The 26580-nt window shown below is 45.0% G+C and overlaps 1 protein-coding gene across 10 annotated transcripts in view; it reads left to right on the forward strand.

Moving 5' to 3' along the window:
- Nucleotides 1-26580, forward strand: part of ATP2B4 (ATPase plasma membrane Ca2+ transporting 4) — a 161063-nt gene that overhangs the window by 33274 nt on the left and 101209 nt on the right. Inside the window, exon 2 of one of the 10 annotated variants that reach the window (XM_053393168.1) lies at nt 14288-14476. The exons of 8 other annotated variants lie outside the window; for them this stretch is intronic. The gene's annotated coding sequence lies outside the window, so the exon portion shown is untranslated. The remainder of the gene's footprint in view (nt 1-14287; nt 14477-26580) is intronic. One more of the 10 variants, XM_053393167.1, reaches the window with a different exon arrangement.

Here is a 26580-nt window from a genome sequence, read left to right on the forward strand (position 1 = left end):
TTTCTACTTCCACCAATTGGGAATGACTTATCTACAGCCAATTTGGATTCTTAGCTGAAGATGTTGGAAATTCCCCCTTTGCCTGTTCAAATGGTCATGGGGGACAAGGAATCTCTTCTCATTTTATGCACAGAAGGCATCAGAGTTAACTGGTTTTCAGTGATAGGAACCCATTGGCACCTTCATCCAGGATCAAATCCAGGACTGCAGTTATTTTAACCAGTCTGGTGTTCAGCAACAGCACCACTGTATATACTGGTTTACAAAAATAAAAGGCAACCTGGGTTTCCATTGGTGAGCAACAGGCCAGAAGTGGGGATTGCTCTCACTTGTCTGTGCACCTTATTTGACCCTGACCATTATATCTATGTTCTTTCCTTCTGATGGCTAGGTGTGGCTGACAGCCACTGTTGGAAAGAGTGCTGCAGAAAGAGCATTGTGGGGCAGGATGAAAGTGGGAGGGGGGGGAAAGGGAGGAAGGAAGGAAGGAAGGAAGGAAGGAAGGAAGGAAGGAAGAAAGAAAGAAAGAAAGAAAGAAAGAAAGAAAGAAAGGAGAAGGTAAAAGAGCCAGGTGCACGGCTAACATTTATTTGCAAATAATATACCTATCTAAAATGGTGCTGGTGTGCAGAAGTAAGCTGTGAATCTCCCCTCCCCATGCTTTCCCAGAGGAGGGACCCAAAATATTTGTGCTTTTGCTTTTCATGTTGTCCCAAGTGGTGCAAGTGGATAATTCGGCAGAAGCTAGTGGCGAATGGGCTAAAGAGATAAGCCTTGTGTCTAGTGCAAAGCTGGCAACTACCCAGGAGTGAAGCTGATCTGCCTTGGCATAAATGACAGGAAAGCATAAAGCATGCACACCCACCCTAAGATTAAAATTTCCTTCTCATCATTTATTTTTTAAATGCATGCACTCCTATTATTGCTTTTCTGTATAGTTTTGCAGCTGCTGACTATTGCCCCACCCCCACCCCTCGCCTGGGTCTGATCTTCCAGGGCTATCATAAGCACAGCTCCATAAGGTTCTAATTTAGCCCTCGTCCCAGGCACTATTCTTCTTATAACTATTGCCTTTCGGTCTTCTACATGCGTCTTTCTCTCCCGCCCTCCCTTTAATTAGCCTTCTTACTGCATGGAACAGTTTGCAGATATATATGGAAAGCAGCCTACACTTTCCCAGGAGCAGAGCTTGCTGGGAAGGGAAGCAGGACCAGCAGCAAGCTGGCTCTCTCTGGGAGAGGAGAACTCTTTTTCCTATTGCCTTCACTTTTTTTTTTTGGTTGTTATTTTGTTTAACCCTTAACGTGGCTTGGATGAAATGTGATTTGATTTTTTTTTAAAAAAAACAAGCTTCCCTTATATTGGTGAATTTCAGCAGATGCTGCAAGCTCAAACAGAGGTGAAGGATGATCCCCATTCCTTGTTTAGATAACCACTGGGGGTTTGCTAAGTAAAAGCTGAAGTTGCCCACATGTACTGTATTTAAACTTACTAAACTCCAGGGAATTTGGAGCGCTATGATTTTAGGATTTCAGATTTCAGTAGCAAAGTTGTTTCTTAGTTTTTTTTTAATACACTGAAGCCCCAAAGTCACCCTCAACTGGGCTGTTGATTTGCACCTTTTTAAGCAATATTTTGTGGACATCCCACGCAGAACTCAAGGACCCTTAATTCTCCAGGCTATGTGGCATTTACCTTTTGGATGCAGAAAAGAGATCTGAGTGCTTCAAACTCCACCTGAAAGCCTGGCTGTCTAGAACAAGCCACAGAGAGACTCCCTGCATCTGATCTAAAAATCCCTGATGCTGGCTGTCAGAGACATTGTTGTGCTAGCTGATCCCTGGGGGTGGCGGCCTGATATTTGTGAAAACAGGACTGTCTCTTGGTAGTAGTTTGAATGCTGCTTCATTGGCTGCCTTTTCTTTCCTTCCCTGAAAAGGCTTCTGTGGAAAGCATGAAACCCACATGAAGACAATGATGTGCGATGATCACCTTCATATATTCCACAGCATGTACACATGGTATACTTGTGCTGGGAAGCCCAAGTCAGTCGCTGTGTTTCAGTCCACATACTTTTGGAGAAAAAGACGTGTGCAGTCATGTCACCTGATGATCTGCAGATAGGTTTTGTGCTTTCAGTTATACTGAAATGATTGCTGTGTAGCCAGTGTTAAGTGTGAAGCCAAGGACCCCTTTTGTAATCTAACCCCCAGGACCCTGCCGCCTTCTTCAGACAATAGGTTAACCAAAGGCAATAGAGACAAAATATAGGGTGGATCACAATAGAAGCCAGAATACCACATCTTTAGCTAGTAATAATAATAATAATAATAATAATAATAATTTATTATTTATACCCCACCCATCTGGCTGAGTCTCCCCAGCCACTCTGGGCGGCTCCCAATCAAATTTTAAAAACAGTACAGCATTAAATATTAAAAATTTCCCTAAACATTCCCTATTATTATTATTATTATCTTTAGCTAGTTACTTTCCCATATTGGTCAGTTCTACTGACAGCATGTGTAATGCCATCATCATAGCATCATAGAGTTGGAAGGGACCACAAAGATCCCTGCAATGCAGGAAACGTTTGCCCAACATGGGCTTGCACCCACAACCCTGAGATTAAGTATCTCATGCTCTGCCAACACCTATCTGAGCAGATCATCCACCCTACCCATCCTTGTTCAGGAAGTGGCTCATGTTTATTGGGGTTCTAGTTCCTCCTCATTCTGACAGCCACAAGTGGAGCCATTTGCCAGCTACTCCCACCTTTCTAGTTAGAACACCATAGATTTTCCCCTAGGTTGGCAGATATCTTTAGTCTAGCAGGACAAGTAACCCTGCAGCCTCTGTTTGACACCAGGAACTCCTACAAAGACTTGAGCTCAGCTTTTATCTATCTATCTATATCTATCTATCATCTATCTATCTATCATCTATCTATCTATCTAACATCTATCTATCTATATCTATCTATCTATCATCTATCTATCTATCATCTATATCTATCTATCATCTATCTGTCTATCTATCTGTCTATCTATCTAGGTAGTATGCAGCATAAAAAATAAAACTAAGACCAAGAAAAGCCAGAAAGCCTGGGGCAGAATTGCTCCATATTTATTTTTTGAACCAGTAAATGGCATCTTGTGCAGATCATGTGAGACATGGGAGAGATCTCAAGCTACTTAGTTACTTGTAAGGTTTGGGTGAAGGAGGACAGACAGCAGAAGACTGGTCACACCCACACCATACCTTTAAAGCACATTTAGCTGTTGTTGTTGTTGTTGTTGTTGTTGTTGTTGTTATCCCCCAAAGAATCCTGGAAACTGTAGTGTACTCCCCTACAGAACTACAATTCCAGCTCCCTTAAACTACAGTTCCCATGATTCTTTGAGGGAAGACATGTGCTTTATACATATGGTGTGGATGTGACCTGTTTCACTCAGTAGGAATTTGGTTGGTGCGACTTGCCAACTGAATGTTTAAAAGGATAATTGGACATTGATTACTTCTAGGAAGGAAAACATTTCAAGTTTATGAGAGCAATTGCCAGGGAAACCTTTGATCAAGCAAAGCATTTCAGAGAAAGGGATATGGAACGGGTGCATTTTCCCAAGCAGAGCAAGTAGATCAGAAGAGAACAAAGGGCTGTTTTCATTTGCATAAAGCAACAACACATAAAGCTATTTTTGACCATCTCCTTCTTTAAAATGCTTAAGTTGACCTTTCTTTTGAGGTATTGTACAACAGTTGCTCTAAAACAAGAGGGCATGGTATGTGGTGTGCAGTAGCAGTCAACAGGGTGGGGCTGTGGGCCTTACCGTTGTTGCTGCAGCGTACTGGAAGAGGCGAGATTGACATGGTGCAAACCCAGTGGCGGAGCAAACCTGGCACTCCTGTTAGTGCAGTTGCACCATCCCAACCTCACTGCAATCTCCCTCCCAGTAAGCCACAGCCACGCTAGTGACAGGAGGTCAGGTAAGCTCTTCTGCCCCACCAGCCAATACTGGTGTGTGCTATACAGTATGCCATAGTTATGTATATGATGTGTGCTAGGAAGCAAGACCCATGCATTGTTTGGTGGGGAACGTTGTGTAGAAGCCTCTTGGTCCCTACAAGCTCTTGGTAGCCTTTATTTAGTTCACCCAAAAGCAGCTTTTAAAAAGTTTGTTTGATAGCACAGACCAGTTCATGGCCAAGAGCCAAGGGCCTGCAGTTGGATAATACCTCCAGGGTCCAGACAGCTCTTGGCCACCACAGCAATTGCAGGGTCGCAACTATTAGTGGGAGGAAATAACGCTGCCTATTTTAAGTTCCTAAGAGAGTTTCAAGATAGGAATCCCCTCACTCTGCTGCCAAAAATAACTTAATTGCTTTGCAGGCTGGCAATAGGCCTTCCACTACTGTCCCTTGTCTTTCCTGCTCTTTACAGTTGGCCTCTCTGACCGTGTTTTTTCCTCTCGGTTTGCTCAGCTCTCTGTTTAAGCCTATGCTGCGGTTCAGAGCAGAGTGCAAGCAGGTATCTTTCGAATTCCCTTCAGGTTGAGTTGCCTTGAGAGAGCTCTTCCTGTAGCTTTAAGGTCAGGTGCAACCCTCCATGGAATCAATAGAGTTGGAAGATACCTCAGGGGTCATTAGTCCAACCCCCAGATGTTTTCAGACTCCAATTCCCATCAGCCCCAGCCCAGTGGTCAGGGATGATGGGAGTTGTAGTCCAGCAGCATCCAGAGGGCTGCAGGTTCCTCACCTGCTGGTTTAAGGGCTGCCTCGTGTTTTTTTGGTCACCTATATATGTGAAAGGGAGCAGTACAATGGTACCTCAGGTTATGAACTTAATTCTTTCCAGAGGTCTGTTCTTAACCTGAAACCGTTCTTAACCTGAGGCGCACTTTTGCTAATGGGGCCTCCCGCTGCCGCTGCACCACCAGCGCGCGATTTCAGTTCTCACCCTGGGACAAAGTTCTCAATCTGAGGTACTACTTCCGGGTTAGCGGAGTTTGTAACCCGAAGAATTTGTAACCCAAGGCACCACTGTATGTTTTAGACGAGTAGTTGCCTTATCTCTCTGGCAAGTGTCTGCTGCGTGTTTGGAGAGGCACAGCTCCTTTTTTGTGTGTGTAAATGGCAACATGCAAGGTGTACAAAACAGATTCAGGCAGAAATCTTCTGTGCCCTTACTTGGAAGGAAATTCTATTGAACAAAGTGGGACTTCCTTGTGAGTCAACACACACTGGGGTCGAACTTGAAGGGCTAGAAGTAGTTCCAAGTATGTCAGGCAAAACTGCATTCAAAGGGTAATCTGGAATGTGGAGTAACTACTTATGATTTCTCCCCTGAAAATGGCTAGCTAGATAAGGATTTTCTAGTCATTACTAGGCAGTTTGTAGCCAAAATACTTATTTTCTGGTGTAAAGCATGCATTGTGAGCTGACTGAGAGAAAGTGGCAGTAAAAAATATTGACACGATTCTTCATAGAGATACCGCCAAAGTAGTTTTCACACTAAGGTTACTACAGGAATAGAATCGAGACTGAGGGTGATTTGTGTGAACTGCAAAAATGAAGGAGCTGCTGGGAAGCTTGAAGTATGGCTGTTTAAAGTGAGCTTTTTAGAGTTGCCATCTACTGAGAAAGATGGAGTTTCGGTTTTGGAGTTATAGTGAAACCCCATCCAAGAATTCATTCTCTTCCCCCTGGGATTCTTGTTCTTGTTTTCCTTCTATGAATGTTCTTCTGTGAATTAATTTCTCCACTTTGAGGGATGCCCTGCAGGGTGAGTTTGCTTGCCAGACGTTAGCTAAGAGGTGTGGAGAAGCTTGAGTGAGATAATTAAACTAAAACTAAATGTATTTGGGAGTGTAGTACTGTTGCTAACTCAGATACGAACACCCATGCGAACCAGTTATAGAATCCATTGGAAATGTAATATATTGAACAGCCAGGGTCAGGTATGTTTTGCGCTTCCATTACATCCTCATACAAGCATGGAAGTCTATGGAGCGTCATTGCTTTTCTAGTCTCTAGTCCTTTTGATTGTGAAGATCAGTTTGAAAATATTTTGGGCAGTACCCAGTGAAATTTCAAAAGCCAGAACAGGCTGAGCAGGATTCCAGTGATCACAAACTGAAGGTTCAGTTTTCTGCATAGTTCCTGCCTTCCCTCCCAAAGAACAGGAGCAAAATAAATGTCTGTGTGTGTTTCTGTGCATGTGCGTGTATGCAGTTACAAATTCCCTTTAGGCTAGAGCTATGGTGCTATTGTCACGTACCTTGGATTTATAATCACAGACCATTGACAGCCCTATGAATACCTGATTGAGAGGGTGAGAAGTTTGGGTCATGACGGTTGGTGTCAACTTTTCCATATCCATTTCTTGCCAGTACATGTGGATATCTCTCAATTGGTTGGACGGGATGCCAGGACTGCTAGCATACCAATGTTGAAGGGCAAAATGGTAAGATTAATAAGGGTGGAGCCTGACTGCAAGCAAAAGCCATCTGGCAGGAACTGGTTGTGGCCTGAGAAGGCAGACCTTCATTGTTTTTATCTGTGGCAGTAGTGTTTTGTTTAAGCAATTGTTTGCTTGCCATGTAGCTGTTAGCTTTCATGAGAGCATTTATGCGGAAGCTTCCAGGATACAAACCCAACAGGAAATCTAATAAATAGCAAACCCTGAATCTGTGAGCAGAGTTGGGCTCCCAGAGTCAGGCTCCCAGTTTCGGGCTCCCAACAATCCAGTTTCTTCTGCTCGGATCTTACATGTAAGGAAGGACGAATCAGTTTTGTTTCTGGTACTGGACAGTTTTGCATGTGCCATTTCATAGAAGTCACTTCTATCTCACTTCCTCACCATTCTGCAATTTATTTTTTAAATTGAATAAAAAGCCACATTTTAATGTATGTGTTTTTGAGCGTTTAATCTTAAAATTCACTTTTTTTTGTATCTCGTTTTATTTTTTTCCTTCTGAGCCAAGAGCTGTGCTTGGAGAAGTACAAAAACTGGACAATTTAGCTCCTTCCCTTCAGTTAATCCAGGAAGTGCAAATCAGGTTAGTGAGTTTAAAAATGGTGACCAAACTTCAGGCATCCCTAGTATACAGGCAGATTTATTAATGGGGGAAAAAAACCATATAACATCTCAGTGAACCACAAAGGGCAGCAGTTGAGTGTGGTCCCAGGTTCCGTCCCTGCGATCTGCAGGCAGGGCTGAGGGAGACCCATCTGAAGCCCTGCAGAGCCAGTTCTGATCTAGGTTCCAGGCAGCTTGCTGCAGTCCATGAATGTTGGAGATTGTGCTTCCAAAAGCTCTCTAGGAATTATTACACTGTGTATATATGTTCTTCAAGGAATGCACACATCATCCTATCTTCTGCTAGTGTGCCTGTATAGTGGATGTATAAGGCTAACCAGAGGTGGCACACTAGCTGGTTCAGAGAAATGTGTGGATTTGAAGTCTCAGAATGACAAGGGACTGTTGTGTATGTGTGCAAGAGTGGGATAAGGGAGGAGAAAACAGCAGAACAGTTGTGCGGTATCTCTTAGCCACTACAGGAGTACCTTGGTTTAAGAAAAGTCCTGTTTACGAACTATTCAGTTTACGCACTCTGCAAAAATGGAAGTAGCGTCCCAGTTTGCGAACTTTACCTTGGTCTAAGAACGGAATTCGAACTGTGGAAGGGCACCGGCGGCAGGAGGCCTCGTTAGGGAAAGCACACCTTGGTTTAAGAATGGTTTCAGTTTAAGCATGGACTTCTGGAATGGATTAAGTTCATAAACTGAGGTACCACTGTAGTCTAAAAGCAGCTTTGGACCTAAAGGGCCTAAAGAACTTCTAGACCAGGGGTGAGGAACATTTTCCAACTTGAGGGCCACGTTTGTTTGTCAGCAAAATTCCTGGGGCCATGTTTCAGTAGTGGATGGGGCCAGAGGGTTGCAGGTTCTTCTCTGCTTTTGGGAATTAGTAAATATTTGAAAAGAAAGTTACAGATCTCCAAATAAGGAGGTGTTCTGCAACAGTAATCATTTCTAAACTTAAACTACACCCAAGAAACAGTTGTCTGGTCTGTTGAGAGTGGGTGGGAAATTCCTAGAAGCAGCAAGTGTCACCTTTGAATCTGTCATTTCCCCTGGTGACTTTGGAAACCCAGGGAAGGGTTTACCTAACTCAAATTAATCCTGCCATGAGGAGAGACCACAGGATGCCTGGATGAGAATTATTTTTTTCCCCATGCTGAAAAACTGCTTCCCTGAGTTGTCAGTCCTCCCATGTATTTTTAATGTTTGTCCTCGCAGGCGTCCTTTCCTCTGATTCGCTTGTGATAACTGGCTGGCTGGCAGGCACTGTGTGCCAGAAATCTCTTTGCTGCATCACTTGCATTCCCAGAGGGCAGATCCTCAGGATCTAGCTTCAAAAGGAGGAGAGGCTCTCTTCAAAACAATGCCATCCTCCCACTCTGTGAGCCACTAGCATGCAGATAGCCCCACATGGAGGCTCAGTGGAAATTCTGTAGGGGACAACCCATCTGCCAAGCAGGGGGAATCTCTTAGCTTGCTGTATGAGGATCCCTTTGGGAGAAGGAGGGAACACCTCTGTTTGACAGGATTCCATCTTTCTGCTCTAAAAGGAAGTAAAGGAAGTGTCCAGGCTGTGATTTCCCCGCCCCCCTTCTCTCTCTGCATGTGCTGAGTATAGGACTAGGAGACAGGGAATTAATAACAAACAGTAATAATTTCAGGGCTTGTGTCCAGGTTTCTAAATGCATTTCACAAAACCCTGGTGCCAAAGGTGCAGGACAGCTTCTGTTACTGGTGATGCCCTGGCAAAAGTTGTTTCCTTTTGGTTATATGCTTCAAAGAGCCTGGCACCCAACACTGGGATTATGTTTTGCTATCAAGTGCTTGGTAGGACCAAAATACAGTGGCATGCCAGGGTCACTGCCAAATCCTGACACAAAGATGGCTGCTCTGCCTCCATGGTCAGAAGGTGTGTTCTCCTGAATACCAGCTGCTGGAAACTGCAAGAGGGGAGGGTGGTCTTGCTTGGGTCTGGCATGCGGACGTGCCATGGGCACCTGCTTCGCCACTAGGTGAACAGGGTCATGGACAAGATGGGCCATTAGCCTGATCTTCTTTTGATTATCATGCAATACAACTCTGAATGTGTGCAGGAGTTTTAAAGCAAAACATAAAGGTAAAGGTAAAGGGACCCCTGACCGTTAAGTCCAGTTGCGGATGACTCTGGGATTGCAGCGCTCATCTTGCTTTACTGGCGAGGGAGCCGGCGTTTGTCCGCAGACAGCTTCCGGATCATGTGGCCATCATGACTAAGCCACTTCTGGCAAACCAGAGTAGTGCATGGAAACGCCGTTTACCTTCTCGCCAGAGCGGTACCTATTTATCTACTTGCACTTTGAGGTGCTTTCGAACTGCTAGGCTGGCAGGAGCCGGGACTGAGCAACGGGAGCTCACCCTGTTGCGGGGATTCAAACCACCAACCTTCTGATCTGCAAGCCCTAGGCTCTGTGGTTTAAACCACAGCGCCACCCGCGTCCCTTAAAGCAAAACATAGGTGAGTGGGAAGATATAGGAACAATTTCCTTGCCTATGTTTCCCTTCCCTTAGTCCCGATTCATTCCTGTGCAGCTCTGTGACAGGAAGCATCCCCCATCAGGAAGGAAGTCTTATAACAATAAGAAGTTTCAGGGAGGAAATCCTGGCTGGCTGGCTGGCAGGCGGGGATTTTCCCACCATGCAATTAAATCTCCCATGCTGCATATGGATGCATCTCATCTAGTTTTCAGTTATGGATATCTATGAATAAGGAAACACTTAAAAGGTTCCAAAATCCATATTAGGTTGAAACGCGTATTAGGGCAAACTCTTGAGTTCTCCAGGATCCTCATCAGGGTAGAAGGGTAAACAAAGCAAATGAGATGGGGTGAGGAGATGAGAAGCAAAAATGCTGGCTGATGGTGCAGCAGTGGAGTCTGTATCTGGTCACAGTGTCAGGATGGAATGTGGGAGGAGATGGCAGGCATTCAAATAAGGCTCTGTTAGGTGCTATGCAGGCTTCAGATTCCACCAAGGGCTTCTCTAAAGGATGAGGAGAAGGCACATTCCATGGGCTCACATAGTGATTGCGGTTATGATCCTTGTGCAGCATATTGACACCTGTCTGCAGGAAAAATCTGACCTGAGCCAGATTGCAAGCCATTTTTCAAAATCTGCTTGGTAACCTTCGCAAGCACACTGTAAACTGCAAGAGCTGGAGCACAACAGTCCCGTGTTGCCTTAACTAAAGAACTACCCTTCCCACCCCCATATTAAAGTTGCATAACTTTCCCTGAATCTCTGTGGTCTTGAACAGGTTTCTAAAAAAGATACCAACTTCAGAAGGGAGGAGATGGCACCTGGACTTCTTCATTTGCCTTCCTTCAGTAACAAACCTTGTACTTTACTTTTGAAACATTGTGCAAATGCTAATCTTATCCTCCACCTTTTTTGCACCTTGTTTGCTCTGGCACACCAAGCTGCATAGATGAGTCGGCATTTATGTGTTCCTTATAACCATGTGGTCTCCAGGGTCTGGGCAGCAAATGTTGCTAGTTCATAAGGGAGAGGTACTTTCTTGGCTCCTGTGCATCTGAAAGACCCTTTGTGATAGATTTTAAATCAAGCATCTCTTGTGATTCATTCAACCACAACAGTCTGGTCTCTACTGCCAAATCGTTTCTGACTTGGACCCATTCTACAGAGTTGTATTGTGTGATAATAATAAAAAAGGGTTATATGTCAAAGCCTCTTCAAGTGTGCAGTTCTTGTCAACACCACCAGTGTTTATCTGCTTTTACTGGGATGTTGTCTTGTAGAAAGACGAAAAGATCTTGCCAAGTGATTTGGCTTTAGCTTTTTGTTAAATGGACAGTGATGTGTGCCTGTGTCTGAACTATAGTTCCTTTCTCTGTCTGCCATTCCAAACATTTCCAGTGTGGTAGCCATGTTAACCTCTTTCAGCAAACACAACAAAGAGACTTGTGGGCTGGCACCTTAAAGGCAAATTCATGGTGGCATAAGCTTTCATGGACTCGGAGCCCACTTTGTCCAACACATTCCTACCCCCCACCCCCACCCCCGTCTATTATGTGTCTGCTGCATTTCTTTTTTGTTGTTGTTGCTCCTGGACTTTGGAATCCTGGTGTCACCTTGAACTCTCAAACACTCACCATTCATTCATTCATTCATTCATTCATTCCAGTTATTTATTAGTTTAGGGCCAGACCCTCACAAAGCACTGTATGGAGAAATAAAAATAATAGAACCTCTGACACAGCATGAAGCACTGAAGGAGTACAGACAAACCAATGCATGAAAGTTGTTGAATTAGGTCACCAAAATTCCTCTTAAGGAATTGTTAAGAAAGGCAATAGTGTGTTTTAAAGCTTTTTTGAATGCAAGAAGATAAAAGTTAACTGCAAGAGCAGTTACCAGCCAAAAGATTCATTATAGTGTGCTTCCCAACCTAACCAATTTCAACAATGGACAAACAAGAAGGAACTCTGAAGCATATCTTAAGATTATGGACAAGGTCGAATGGGGCAGGTGGTCCTTAAGATAAATCAACTCATTTAGGGTCTCAGAAGATTCTTACTGTCTCCCAGGTTTGCATTTCCTTATGTATTTTTTATTTTATTTATTTATTACATTTCTATACAGTCATACCTCGGGTTACAGATGCTTCAGGTTGCGTTTTTTCGGGTTGTGGACCACCGAAACCTGGAAGTACCGGTGCAGAAGCACCAAATCGCAATCCGCGCGTGCACAGACGTGCCGCTGTGGGTTGCGGACGTGCATCCTGCATGGATCACGTTCGCAACCCAAGTGTCCACTGTACAGCCCTCCATCCGAAGACAACAGAGCGATTTACAACAAAAAACATACCCAAAAAAACCACAATAACAAACAAAAAGAATAACCCTCAATTTAAAAGGCCTGGGAGAGGAGGAATGTTATTGCCTGGCACCTAAAGATAAGTAATGAAGGCACCAGGAGGGCCTCCCTGAGCAGAGCATTCCACAAGTGGGGAGCCACCACGGAAAAGGCCCGTTCTTGTGTTGCTGTCCTCTGGACCTCTCTGGCACACAAAGAAGGGCCTCAGATGATGATTGCTGGGTCCAGGTTGGTTCATATGCAGAGAGATGATCCTTGAGGTATTGCAGCCCTTAAGCTGTTTATAGTTCAAAACCTGAATTGGGCCCAGAAAAGAACTGACAGCCAGTGCAGTCTTTATCACGCTGAGTTCCATCTTGAACTAACTAACCTGTAGGATGGCTCTACCTCTTGAGACAGACTTCCTTTTTCAATCACAGGCTCTACCCAGCCAATGGTCATGGATAATGGAGATTATAGTCCAGAATATCTGGGGCGGGGACCAGGTTGGGGAAGACAGGCCTAAAACCTTCCCTGCATTGATTGCCAAGTCAAGAGTTTAACCAGATGGGTACTAGCTCAAAACTCAGCTCTATTCCATACCCATTCTTAACCATTCTTGGTGACCACCGTAGAAAATGGACTTTAGTTCAGGATGCTAGGGCTAAATCATAGGTTGTCGTGCGGTAAGACAAAAGAGAAGTACGTAGCTAAGTTGTTCCTTTCCTCACAGTCACTTGCATGACTGCAGCGAACTCCTTGCAAAAGTACTCTCCCCTTCACCAATTAATTCTGCATGCTTGGGAAAGGAATCGGCTGAGGGTGGGGCCAGGGATAGAGGAACTAAACTGCCACTTTAAGGTCTTTCTAGAGTTGTTTTTAAGTGCGGGCAAGATGGGTGGGGTTCCTGATAATCTCATGGCCGTGCCCAGTTCAGCCTTAGATACACATGAAGTTTAGTCTGCTGAGATCAGAGTCAGGCCCTTAGGCTCGCTGCAGCTTTTCTGCTGGAAGTAAAATTGTTAGGTTTACTCAACCTGCTGAGCTCTTTGTGTTCTGTCTTCAAGTGGAGCTGATTTTGTGTGTGTGTGTGTGTGTGTGTGTGTGTGTGCGTGCTTGCTTGCTTGCTTGCTTGCTTGCTTGCTTGCTTGCAGTGGGTGGGAGGAGGACAGTATTATTAGCCTGACTTCAGGGCGATGGAAAGAGTGAGTGCATCATACTTTTCCTCTGGGACAGAGAGAGAAAACCAAGGAACCACTTGCCCAGAGTTGCTTGCATGAAATTTTGGGGAGGAACAATAGCTTCATGGTGAAGCCACATATATTGCCATATTTCCATGATCGAATCTCTAGCAGTTTCATATTTTCATATTTTTTTGTATGCCACCCTTCATCCAAAGATCTGAGAGTGGTTCACAGCATAAAAATACAAAATAAAAATATAACATACAGTGGTACCTCGGGATGCGAACGGGACCCGTTCCGGAGCCCTGCTCGTGTCCAGAAGCAAACATAACTAGCAATGGCACGTCTGCGCACACGTGCGTCGCTTTTCACCACTTCTGTGCATGTGCGTGATGTCATTTTGAGCACCTGCGCATGCATGAGTGGCGAAGCCCGGAAGTAACGTGCTCTGTTACTTCCGGGTTGCCGCGGAGCGCAACTCGAAAGCGCTCAACATGAAGCATATTCAGCCCGAGGTATGACTGTACATAATAAAAACAAGAACAAAAGCAGAGCAAACAAATTCCCCCCCCCACTTCATCCCACAAGCATATTTAAAACAATATGTAATAAGACCTAGACAGCAGTTGCTGCCCTCCTGAGATCTTGGAGAGCTACTTTCAATTAAGAGAAGATCAGCTTCTGCTAAGCTGGTGCCTGCCAGATCTTTGGGGCTACAACTCCCAACAGCCGCACCCAGCTGAGATCTTGGAGAGTTGCTGCCAGTTAATAGTAGACCATGTTTTTCCAACCCAGCTGGGGCTGATGGGAGTTGTAGTCCAAGACATCTGGAGAGCACCAGGTTGGTGAAAAGTAGGAATAGACACCTCTGAATTAATAGATCAATGGGTAATTTGAGGACCAAATGTCACAACACAGAAGATCCATGATAAGGTCTCCTGATGTCTCCCCCCAACTTTAGAAGCAGTTGTGGGGACTCCGATTTTTATCAGAGCAGCCACACTGCGTGTGGACTGTGGGCTGTACCTTTTCTTCATCCTAAATAGGGAAACAGGACCTTGTACAGTGGTGGATTTAAACTGGAGAAATGGTTCACATTGCCATTTATTTCCTGTACTTTTTGATTCTCCTTTTTAGACAGTTGACTTTATTTTTATCCTGCTTTTCAGACAATTGCCTCCCAGAGCAGCTCACATCAATAATAATCATCATAATAAAAAGAGGCAGCAAGAGAGAGAGAAGAGAGGCCCTGCCATCAGGCTTGCAGACTAAAAAGACAAGACACAGAACAGAAGGGGAGGAGAGCAGGCAAAAGTTAAGAGGAGGGAGAACAGTTCTTCAAGGCCAGATTAAAGTAGGTGAGCTTATAAGAGGACATTTATATCTGCTCCAGGCTAGGCCGATTTTACCTTGCACGTGTTCTCGCTTGAATAGCACCTGGTGCCTCTTGTACCTTTGCCCAAAGGAGATGATGGGACCAGGGTTTCTTTTCCACTGTGCTTCTGCAGCCTCCAGGGCAGTAGGCAGTAGGTGCAAAATTCCTTCCCCAAGAGACACCACTCTGATAATAATTAGAGCCTGCCACAGCTGCTTTTAAATGAAAGTGAAAACATCGGGAGACCCAGTCACGGAACATACTGTAGCTCAGTCAGTCGAGCATGAGACTCTTAATCTCCAGGTTGTGGGTTCAAGCCCCGTGTTGGGCAAAAGATCCCTGCATTGCAGGAGGCTGGATTCTATGGCCCCTGGGTTCCTTTCCAGCTCTACAATTCCGTGGTTCTATGAGTAAAGCACCTGCCATTTCTAAACCATAGTTTATTTCAACTGTGGTTTAATGTGATGTATATACCAGAGTAGCAACTGCTGCTTGATTCCACCTGCCACTAACCTATCATTCTACACTTTCTCCCCCACTGCATCAGTATTTTGACGTCTATTGAAGATTCATTTGCTTACCTAGGTATTTGGAGAAGAGTGATTTGTTGTTTATAGCCCTGGATTTCTCACCTGCTATATATATTATATATAATTGTTTTTAAGCTTTTCATTTGTTTTAATGAACTGCATTTCTTATGCATTGACTTATCCCCTAAGCCTGCTGACCTAACGCTCCTAGGCTAGTGTTGGTGCCTCCTTCTGATTATAATACACCCCCTACCCCCTTTACAATTTAGGACCACTTGCCCCCCCCTTAGGGTTATCTCTCACATCAAAGGTGGCTTGTGAGTGATGCAGCGCGAAGAATGCTTGCCTGAGATACAGGTTAGACTAGCTCTGCTGCTTCTGCCGTAAAGGGGTCTGTAATGTACCAAAATAGATCTTGGCTTCCTATCTGACCAGCCTGCTTGTAATTGATCAGTAGCAGGGTTTTTCACCTTAATTGTGGTTGGCTTCCTTACGATGAACATTTCTTTGGGCTGTTGCCCAGTGAGCAGCATCTTCATTGCAAAAGCAGCCTCCAGAGGCAAGGCTGGGAAAGCTCATTGGTGGCCATGGCCAGGAGCCGCAGCAAGAATTTCAGCAGATGAGCAAGCAAATGAATATTCTACTTTGTCTTCAAGGAAAACATTATAATGTATGATACGGATCTTGTTCCCTAAGAGCCTCCTTTGCTCTTTCCTCCACACATAGTATAAGTTTCCCGGTTATGCAGCTGTTATAGGTTGGGAGGCTAACAGAGCAATTCAAACTTTATTTACACTGGACTGCCCAACGTGTGGGTGGGAGACATGTTTGCAGCTGCTTCACCAGCAGAAAAACCCTAACAATGGGTGTTCCAAGGATGGGGAAGGGTTGGGGCTGAGCCAGCCTGAGATCCACTGGATCCTAATCTGGTTGTGGAATGGTTTGGGGCCCAATCATCCTCCCCACTTTCCTCTGAAGCTGCTTTAAGCATCTGGTGGGGAGTGGGGGGTTGAATTTTGTCCTAAGAAAGGGCCAAATGTATCATATCTGCATCTTCTTTGCCACTGTTATTTCACAGCGGGTTGCATCTTGGCTGATGTAAGCAGTTGTTGTGTGTGCATCCCCTTCAAATAGAGTTTACATTCTGCACACAAATATAATTTCCTAGAGAGTCTACCTCTCCCAGTGTTAGGTTTGTTCAGAACTCCCATAACCAAACATTCTGCATATGCTATCTGTACTGGAGCACTGGCTGCTATTGTTATAAGACTTTGATTGCTTCTGCACAAGACCTTTTCTCAGGAATTATTATCCAGATTATATCTCTGACAAATTGTTCCATTCCAGTGTTTTCAGTGTTGTGCTTTCATGTGATTTTATTTTTCTTGCTTTTACCGTAGGCCTGATCTCTGTCAATTTTAGGGGGGCAATAAAATGCAAGTGCTGTTGAAACTTTTAAGGGCTTCTATGCCTTTAATCAAGTTTCCTGTTGCAGGTTAACTTATTTCAGTGCTCTCTGTTCAGCCTAGCTGGTGGAGTCATGATGAATTAGTGTCTAATTATTAATTTTATTTTATTATTGCTGCTTTTTCTTTTACGGCAAAATTGGGTTATTTCACCACAAAATACAAGGAAATTAAAGCAAATCAGTAATTAGCGCTTCACTTTTGTGGGAAATAGAAGGTGAATAATTAAGGGGCAATTACTAATACCCCAACCAGTCCAAGTTATTACATGAGCTTCACCTGCAGCCTGGAAACTTTTAATTAACTTTGGAAAAGACCTTTTTCTGAGCATGACTTACTAGGGAGTAAGCATTAGAGAACGATATTGGCCAAGGGGAAAGGCATTTCTGGATAATAGCAGTATGTTACGGGCTCTTTAGAACCTCTCTTTTAATTCCTCTTCTAGCTAATTGCAGAAAAACAGTGTTTCAACATTACCAACCAATGTAAATCCAATCTCCATAGGTAAGTTTAAAGCAAGAGAGAGAATTGTTATAATTATGTAATTATTAGGGGTTGTTGGAATCTGTGTGTAACAAAATTCAGCTGTCTCTCTGCTGTGGAAATATTTTTGTAGTTCAGTTACCCCCATCAGTAGGTGAGTTAGAGTGTGAGTGAGCTGCCATCATCTTTGCACATGCCCAGCTCTTGATGTGTATCTTGTCTCTGAGTGGAGGCATCTTTGGATATCCAGTGTGCTTGCAAAACACCTCCACTCCAGACTCGCTGGGCTGGGCTTCCAAATAGGAAAGCCTTTACTCACTGGTACCCCTTATAGCTTCTCTCTGTTTAGTTTCCCAACTGGTCTTAAAGGCTGATAAACAATGGGAAACGGAGGCAAGAATATGCGGATAAATAGAAGCATCTCCCTCATCTATCTGTTCACTCTCTCCACGAGGTCTACACCAGCCTCCTGCAACCTAGCCCCTTCCAGATGTCTTGGACTGAAACTCCCATGGTGTCTGGGACCAAATACCTAGACCGCACCAGGTTAGCAAAGGCTATCCTACCTAGCCCATTCCCTGAGTGGGGAGGGGGCAGCCAGGCTGCATGTCCAATTGAATTGTAGCAGAACAGCATCTCGTAAACCTTGAAAAGAGAGACATTTGGCAGGGCCTTTCTGGTTTCAGCACATTCTTTCTCAAGCTTATATGTATTTATATATTCTGTAATATGGGACACTTAAAAAAGAAGCAAACCCAAATGATGCTTGTTGAAAACAGGCCTATGGGAAAGGGGGAATAAAATTATGAGGAATGCCCCTCCCCCAATGCTTTGGCAGAGGCAACAGCCACTAATTCACACAGCTGAATGGCAAGTCTCAGCCTGCATTATTTGTTTGTGTTGAGTATATATCCTCCTGCCCCAATTCATGCTTTTCTGCATTACCTCATTCAGGAGGCTGAGAGGATTATTTTGAATGCAATAACCCTCCAAAGGGCCCCAGAAATAAGCCATTGTGCAAACACAGATGGGAGGGAGGTTTCCGTTTCAGAAAATGTGCTGGGTGAAGACACGGATGTGTGTGTGTGTGTAAAAGGATAGGGAAGCGGTTTATACTTATGGCTGTGCAGCAATGGCTTTGTCTTGGGTAATAGGGTTGGGAATGGGAACCCCCGTCTTCATCATCATTTCAGCCCGACGGACGTTCTGCATAGCATTGCACCCGAGCTGGTGCCAAATCTTGGGTAGAATGGGAATAAATGTTGATTTGCTCTCAGAGTTTGGTTTACAAAATTAACCCTTCAGCCCTGCTTCCTTTGCAGTGTTGTCCCCAATCTGTCTCTTAGTCCCAGCAGCACTGAAGTCTCAAGAGTGAGGCTTTGGATGATTTATGGCAGATACTTAGAAAGACATACCAATGCCATAGATGGAAAAGTTTCCCCTCACAACTTACCAGAAGGTTTCCCCAACTCCCTTGCACATGTTAACACACACACACACACACACACACACACACACACACGATTCTTCCTCTTTCCCTATGGTGCAGCTGCCAAAGGCAGAATACCTTAAGAAAAAGACTCTTAAAAAAGCTAGCAGTGATTCCCATAGAATAATCACCCAAGAGTTTGTTTTCTCTGCACCTGAATTTCAAATACAGCAGGTGGAATGCATTAGCATGCTTGCATTTTTATCTCTCTGTGTTGAAAAAGATTGACTTGGAATTGGGGAACAATTTGTGAATGCTGGAAACTTATTACAGATGAATTGTTGTTTTCCCCCTGGTACAGGATCATTTGAATTGATGAGCAGAATGTGGATTTGCATTTGTCTGTCCAGAAAATACTTGAAAATTCTGCTATAAAAAAAATCAGATACTTGGTGGTTTATTTTTTAAAAAAATAAAATTATGTTCTGTTGGGACATGAAGATGTGTTATGGAAAAATTATGTTTGAGAAATAAAATTCCAAAATAGTCTTCTTTCTCATTGTGCAACATCTTGGCACAATGCAATGATTTTCTCCTTCTCTTTTGTATGCATATCTGTGCTTCTCAAGACACTTTTAACAGGTATGATTCCAAGGAATGCATTATTTCTTCTTTTCTTTTCTTTTCATTCTGCCTTCTCTAAATCCGAGAACATTATATCTCCATAAAACCATAGTGTTGTTGGATGATGCATCGGGCTCCAGTTCCTGCCTTGTTTTCCTCTCTCTTTTTTAAAGCTGCAAATATCCTTGTGGCTTTACTTAGCACTTTAGCTTAGCAATTGTTTCTTTAGCTCAGGAAACAGGAAGCTGTTTATTAGGCGGGGGGGGGCATCTAAGTGGTCCATCTCTTTCTCCTGTTAGATGGGATCTTGTGGCTCTGTAAGTACCGGAACTTGTTTTGTACTAGAGATTACAACTATTGGAACATGATTTGAGGTAGAGATTGCATTGCATGCTGAAGATAAGAATTAGAATCCGGAACTTAGGGCTTTCCCAGGCAATCCACTTACTGAGCAACAGATGTGCATTTGCTGCTCATTTGTTGTTTGGGAGCCTATGGGGACATCACGTTTTCACAGCGCTCAACCCATAATATGGTAAGGAAAAGGCATGACTTTCCCCAGCTAGCTGGCTTTTGTGTCTCATAAATGTCAACAGCACTCCCCAGCATCACTGTTGATGAGTGGTGCAACTTTCCCCTTCATCATGTGACTAGTTTCTAAAAGTTTTTCTTTTCCAAATATTGAGACTGTTCTTGCTGTGCCACTTAAGTGCAGCAGTGTCCATGTGCCCCTTTACTACACAGGTGGCTTAGGTGCTTTTGGATTCCAGTTGCCATGACCTCCGGCCAGCATGGCAGAAGTTGTAGCCCAACAACATCTGGAGGTCAATAGGTTACTCACCGCTGCTTAGTGAAGGGCTTCAGATCCTGCAGACTGGAACCGGTTATATCACGCTTTCAACAAAAGGCAGTGGCCAATTCCATGCATCTTTTAGAACAGGGGTTGCTAACCTAATGCCCCCTAGATGTTCTTGGACTATAGCTCATATAATCCCTGACCATTAGCTATGCTGGCAGGGGGTGATGAGAGTTGGAGTCCAACAACTTATGGAGGGTATTACAGTGGCTGCCCCTGGTTTAGTGTGATGGGAATAAGACACAAAGGGTTGTAGCAAGCTTTTGCCCCTCCTCCACCTTGAAGCTGTTTTTCAAACAAGCCATTGTTTACGATGAATGGACAAACTATGGTGAAGCAGAGCTAACAGGCTCCTCCTCCCAGGGACATGGGATGAGAGGAGAGTGCACAAGCCTGAGAATCACTGCAGTTTATTCTTGTCACAATAAACCATGTCTTATGTGTCTGAATAGGGGACGCGGGTGGCGCTGTGGGTAAAAGCCTCAGCGCCTAGGGCTTGCCGATCGAGAGGTTGGCGGTTCGAATCTCCGCGGCGGGGTGTGCTCCCGCTGCTCGGTCCCAGCGCCTGCCAACCTAGCAGTTCGAAAGCACCCCCGGGTGCAAGTAGATAAATAGGGACCGCTTACTGGCGGGAAGGTAAACGGCGTTCCGTGTGCTGCGCTGGCTCGCCAGATGCAGCTTGTCACGCTGGCCACGTGACCCGGAAGCGTCTTTGGACAGCGCTGGCCCCCGGCCTCTTAAGTGAGATGGGCGCACAACCCTAGAGTCTGGCAAGACTGGCCCGTACAGGCAGGGGTACCTTTACCTTTATGTGTCTGAATGCAAGGCCAATATATTTGGTGCGAATGGGACATTGTGTTGGTACTCCTGGATCGGGATCTCTGTGAATGCAGCACTAAGCAGAAAACCTGGTGTGTTTTGCCATCATCTGACAAATCTTCCTGATTGGCAGTATCCCTATGATTACGTTTTTGATCTCCACCCCATCAAATGCACTTCTGGGGATGTCCCAAACCCAGGCCACTATTCTAACTTTTGCATTGTTTGCAGCTTCAGCCTTGCGTTGCTAGCATCCTGGCTGTTCTTGTTTTCTCCTTCCCATGTAGCTAGCCTGGGCCTGCAGGTTCCCCTTTTTGCTTCCTCTCTGGGCATCCCAGTCATAGATTTTTCCTTCTGCAAGAAGCAGAAATTGTATGAAAATGCAGAGTTGCTTGATGACAGAGCCCCAATTGGTCAGCAAGCTAGGAGCAAGTTCCACCTAGTATTTATTTTCTTCCTATTAGAAGACAAGGAGGCCATGTGGAAGAAGTGCTTAATGCAGCTTGGTATGTGTGAATAAACACAGAGCAGGGGCTGCTCCTTCTTGCATTCTTCACCAACCCCACTATATACTACCCTCACCAAACCCCTAACCTATTGCCAACCCACCTCCCATTACACCTCATCCTAACCCCTTCCTCTGTTTACACCTCTTAGAGTTCAGCAGAAAAAAAACCTCTACCCACAACTCACCAACCAGCTCCCTGTATCCCCAAAGGCATATTTTCCTTGGGCAAGGCAGTGGTGGGGGCCACCAGCCCCATCAGTGGAAGCCCTGTGCAATAATAATCATAATAATAATTTATTATTTATACCCTGCCCATCTGGTTGGGTTTCCCCAGCCACTCTGGGCGGCTTCCAACAGAATATTAAAATACAATAGTCTATTAAACATTAAAAGCTTCGCTAAACAGGGCTGCCTTCAGATGTCTTCTGAAAGTCTGGTAGTTGTTTTTCTCTTTGACATCTGGTGGGAGGGCATTCCACAGGGCGGGTGCCACTGCTGAGAAGGCCCTCTGCCTGGTTCCCTGTAACTTGGCTTCTCACAGCGAGGGAACCGCTGAAGGCCCTCGGCACTGGACCTCAGCGTCTAGGCTGAATGATGGGGGTGGATTGTGCAACAGGAATTCCCCCCTTGCCCATGTGCCCCCCCATTGGTTCTGGGGGTGTTTGGATAACCTCCAAAACAGTTGTGTGGGGGAGACAGCAGGTATAATGTTGAATTAGACTCATTGTGTGTGTTTGTAAGTATTATGTAGCTAGAAACATGCAGCATGCAATTTCGGACTCATGCGAAGGGCTGGTAAAAGCATCTGGTGAGCTAAGTTACATTTGTGTAACTTAATTCAGTTACTGAAGTTGAGGGCAAGACTCTGCAGACAGCTTTTCAGCTAGTTAGCTGGATTTGTTTGTCTTGGATACATGGCTGTCCATGTGACTATATGGTCCTTAAAAAGCGGGTCTCCTGTGTCTGTCCAGTTAGATAGCAAATGGTAGAAGCATATCACTGATATGCAACAGATGGCTTTCCCACTCCCTGAGGGAGTTCAACTGTGTGTGTGTGTGTGTGTGTGTGTGTGTGTGTTCCCCCCTTTGTTCCAGCTACACACTGAGAAATGAGCACGTTACAGTTGAACTATAGAGTACGGTATATCGGAAGTGGTACAAATCTGCAAGTCTTCTGTACAGTGTCTTCTGCTCAGTGCTATGTGCTAGGCCTGACATGTGCGTATGCTGATGTATTTGTGGCTGTGATGTCAGTGTTGTTGTTGTCTTGCTGCATTGTTTGCACCCAAAAAAGGAGTGGGAATTGCATCCCATACCTCAGCTTTATGAAGTCAGTACTGGATACTATCTCTCTGTCTACCTACCTATCTAATTATTGCATTTATATACCCTACCCTTTTCTCCAAGGAGCTCCATGAAGGTTCACCCTTCCTCATTTAATCCTCAAAACAACCCTGCGAGGTAGGTTAGGCTGAGAGGCAGTGAGTGGCCCAAAGTCACCCAGTGACAGCTCATCTAGACTTCCATTTGTCCCCTGATTCCTTCCATTTGTGCTCTGATTTTTGGTCATGGGTGGGTCTGAGAGGTTCTTTTTTTGTCCCGCTGCTTTTCCCAGAAAAACCTGCTGTTTACTGCTGAATCAGAACAAAGACCAATCTGCTGAAAACTCAATTGGCGTTGGCTCTGATTCAGCAGTAAACGGCAGGTTTTCCCAGGGAAACTGGCAGGACAGAATAAAAGAACCTATTGGACCATTGGCCAAGTGGGGATTTGAACCCTGATCTCCCAGGTCTTAGTCTGGCATTCTAACCACTATGCCACACTGGCTCTCTAACATGGGCTGTGCTAGAACTGATTCTGATGTGATTGCCCTCTTATTGTGGAAGGACAGGGTTGGGTTTTTTTAATGCTCTGGTAAGTTGGGTAAGAAAGAGGGAAAGCAAGTGTGCATTTTGTGCAAGAGCTTTAAACCGTTTCAGGGAATACACATCCCTGCAGCATGCAAACCTTGCAGTGCCTTTTGCCACCTTAAAACCAGAACAGATTTGTTGTGGGCATCATCTTTGGCGAACTGGAGCCCACTTAATCCAAGGCAAATGTGTGTCCTCCTATTTGTGTAGAGCAGGGGTCACCAACCTAAAGCCCATGGGCCGGAAGTGGCCCGCTGAAGTAGTTTGACCGGCCCACAAGCCGCCCTCGAATCAAGCTGCCTGCTCGCGCACTTTGTTAAACCAGCACGGCACGAGGACTCACTTTCGTGGTGCCAGAAATCGCATCTGCACAGATGCCAAAAATTGTGGGCACACGCGATCTGGCCCACGGAGGGATCTCTGCAGGACCAATCCGGCCCAGGCAAGATAAACCTTGCTGACCCCTGGTGTAGAGCAGCTGCAGACCCTGAATGCTGAGCAGGCTTGCCCAAATGCTCCTGTATAGGAGCACAAGCCTTCATCAGCACATTCCACAGGGGAGACCCAGTACGTATCCCTCCATCTTGGGCGATGGATACATATTTGTGTGGACTCGGCATGGGAGCAGCGCACATGCACACAACCCTCGCCCAGCTCCCCCTCCCAGCTCCAGAGGGCTCATGGGAAAGAAGTGGTGGTTGCCTGCTGGTGGAGACCTTGGCAAGAGCGTCCGCAAAGGGTGGAGCATTGCACTGTTGCTTTTTCCATCTTTCCATCATCGCCAGTAAATGTTCTTAGAGGGAGCTAATGCTGCTCTTAAAGTGCGCTTCCTATGGTAACAGCTCACCCTTCCCGTTACCGCCTCTCAAGTTGCAGCTCGTCAGAGCAGCTTATGGCTGGCAGGGAGGGGTGTGGGAGTCAGCGCCATGTGGGAGGCTGGGAATTTTAATTTGATCTGTTTCCTGACTGCCTTTGTTCATCCCTCTCCCTTGCTTTCCATGGCACTGGAGGGTGGTGACGGGTCTGAGAGGCGCTTGGGTTCGGAGGAAAAGAGAAAGGCCAAAGCGATGCTGCTTCCCATCTGGGGCGCGAGAGGGAGGCAGTGCTTGCGGACTGCAGCTTCTCTGTCTGAACCGCTCCTTTATTATAAGAATTCTTATAAATAAACTGTGCTGACGAGGTTTTCCGTAGCTTGTGGGAAGTTAACTGAGAGACAGAAGATTGGATCCTAGAGAACGGGCCAATAAAAAGGACAAGGGGTTCCCTAGGTTGACATGTGGCTAGTCACATCCCTCGACTGATTTGCAAATGCTTCCTGTGGCTGCACCCCTCCCCCCACTTTGCAGGGCTTCCATGCTTTCAAGAGCTGCAGCTATTCAGAAGGCAGAGTCTTTCCTATTCTTTTGCCTACGTGCTAAGAAAGATTGCATCTGTTGTACTACTACCTCTCATGCATCTATTTCCTGCTGGAAAAGAAGGAGGCCCCGCTTTGAAGGAAAGCAGGAGAGGGGATTTCTCAACTCTCCCAGACAAACCTGGAGGTTCTAGCTACTGAGACACTGTTTCACATGAGGTGGTATAACAGTTGGGATTGGTTTTGTAATACGGCATCTCGCCTTGTTGCCAGCATTGTGCGACTGCTTTAGAAATGCTCCGTTGCTAGCACTGTAGCTCTCAGTGGTGTGTGCTTAAAGCCTGAGGGTAGCAATTAACAGCATTGCTGTTACACATGACTGTACCTTGGCAGTGCAGTTCCTGCACTGAAACATGGGAAGCTGCTTTGCACCAAGTCAAACCAACAGTCCGTTGAGCTCAGTGTTGCCTCTACTTGCTTGGAAGCAATTGTCCATTATCCGGACAGGGAATCTTTCTCAGCCCTGCCCAAACGCTGCAAACCCATAAGTGATTGCAGCCAATCAGAAATCGTGCTTTGGTTTTCGAACGTTTTCGGAAGTCAAATGGATTTCTGGAATGGTTTCCGCTTGAAAACTAAGGTACGACTGTATAATCCAAAATGGATTCTGGCTGGGGAGGAGAGCTCTACATATTGTCATATTGTTTTCATAATTTTTGACCTTGTAATATATCGCAAATCATGATTTTGTGTGTGTGAGTGCTGTGCAAAAATCACAATGTGGGGAAAATTGGGAAGCCACCCAATGTTTCTCTCGATTCCTGCAGCCCCTGTTAACTGCTGGATCAACTCTCCCCCGCCTCCTGAAGGGAGCAGCAAATCACAAAAGCAGTCGCTGGCAAAATTCACAACAAGGGGGAAACCATGAAGCCAACCAGTGCTTCTACATAGCTTCATCCTTATTTCAGACATTGTGACATATTGGTATATCACAGTGTTTAGCGGGTGGTATAGCATCATGTTGAAAACCACATATTGCCCAGCCCTACTGTTGATATTAACCCCATAGAAGTTGATAGCTTGGTTCCAAAAAGCAACAATATCGTCAGACTATGCTACTTTATGGCTTAAAAAAATTATACAGATGCAGAGTTTCACATTTTAAACAATATTTTTTGCAGTGCTAAAAGAATAACTTTAACACCCCTCTTTCTCTCTGCAAAGATGTATAAAGCAAGCTGATTTCTGGAAAACTTCAATGAGCTTTTTTTAAAAATTCAGAGCTATGCTTCAGAGATGCATTTTCCACACACTTCTTCAGGATTCCTCCTTGTTGCTCCATAACTCGGTGTTCAAAACTCCCATCGTTCTAGACACATTTTTGCGACAGGGAATTTAATTAGCAAGAGCAATTTCTGATCTCTGGGCACTGTGCTGTGCCTAAGATTTCCAATTAAAACTGCCACTGCTGGAAGGAAAAGAGGACCCTTTTCTGCCTCCCCACTTCTAGCTAGTCTCTGAAGGCTGGAGAAGAGACCCTCTTAAGAATATTAGGGGGGTGGGCAGCAGAAGGACTAGGCCATGTGAAAAATGAACATAATGTTTCAGCTGCAATTCATTCATTTTCAGCTTTGTATTCTTGTGATTTAAAAAGTGCACCTAGGCATTCTGTTGTTGCACCCATAACCTAAGTTTAAGATGCCATTTGGCTGCTAGGTTTCATATTTCAATTTCTATCACTCTCACAACTCGGCCATTTTAAGAAGCTCTCAGCACCAGAATTTGGGTTGGATCAATGATAACTTTATATACTTCATTGGGAAACCCCGTACTATATACAGATCACTGTGATAATGGAGCAAACAGTGGGACTCTATAGTGCCACTGTATTCTGCTCTGGTCAGACCTCACCTGGAGTACTGTGTCCAGTTCTGGGCACCACAGTTCAAGAAGGACACTGAGAAACTGGAACGTGTCCAGAGGAGGGCAACCAAAATGGTCAAAGGTCTGGAAATGATGCCTTATGAGGAACGGCTAAGGGAGCTGGGCATGTTTAGCCTGGAGAAGAGGAGGTTAAGGGGTGATATGATAGCCATGTTCAAATATATA

Source organism: Podarcis raffonei, chromosome 6 (genome assembly GCF_027172205.1).
Source record: "Podarcis raffonei isolate rPodRaf1 chromosome 6, rPodRaf1.pri, whole genome shotgun sequence".
Taxonomy (NCBI): domain Eukaryota; kingdom Metazoa; phylum Chordata; class Lepidosauria; order Squamata; family Lacertidae; genus Podarcis; species Podarcis raffonei.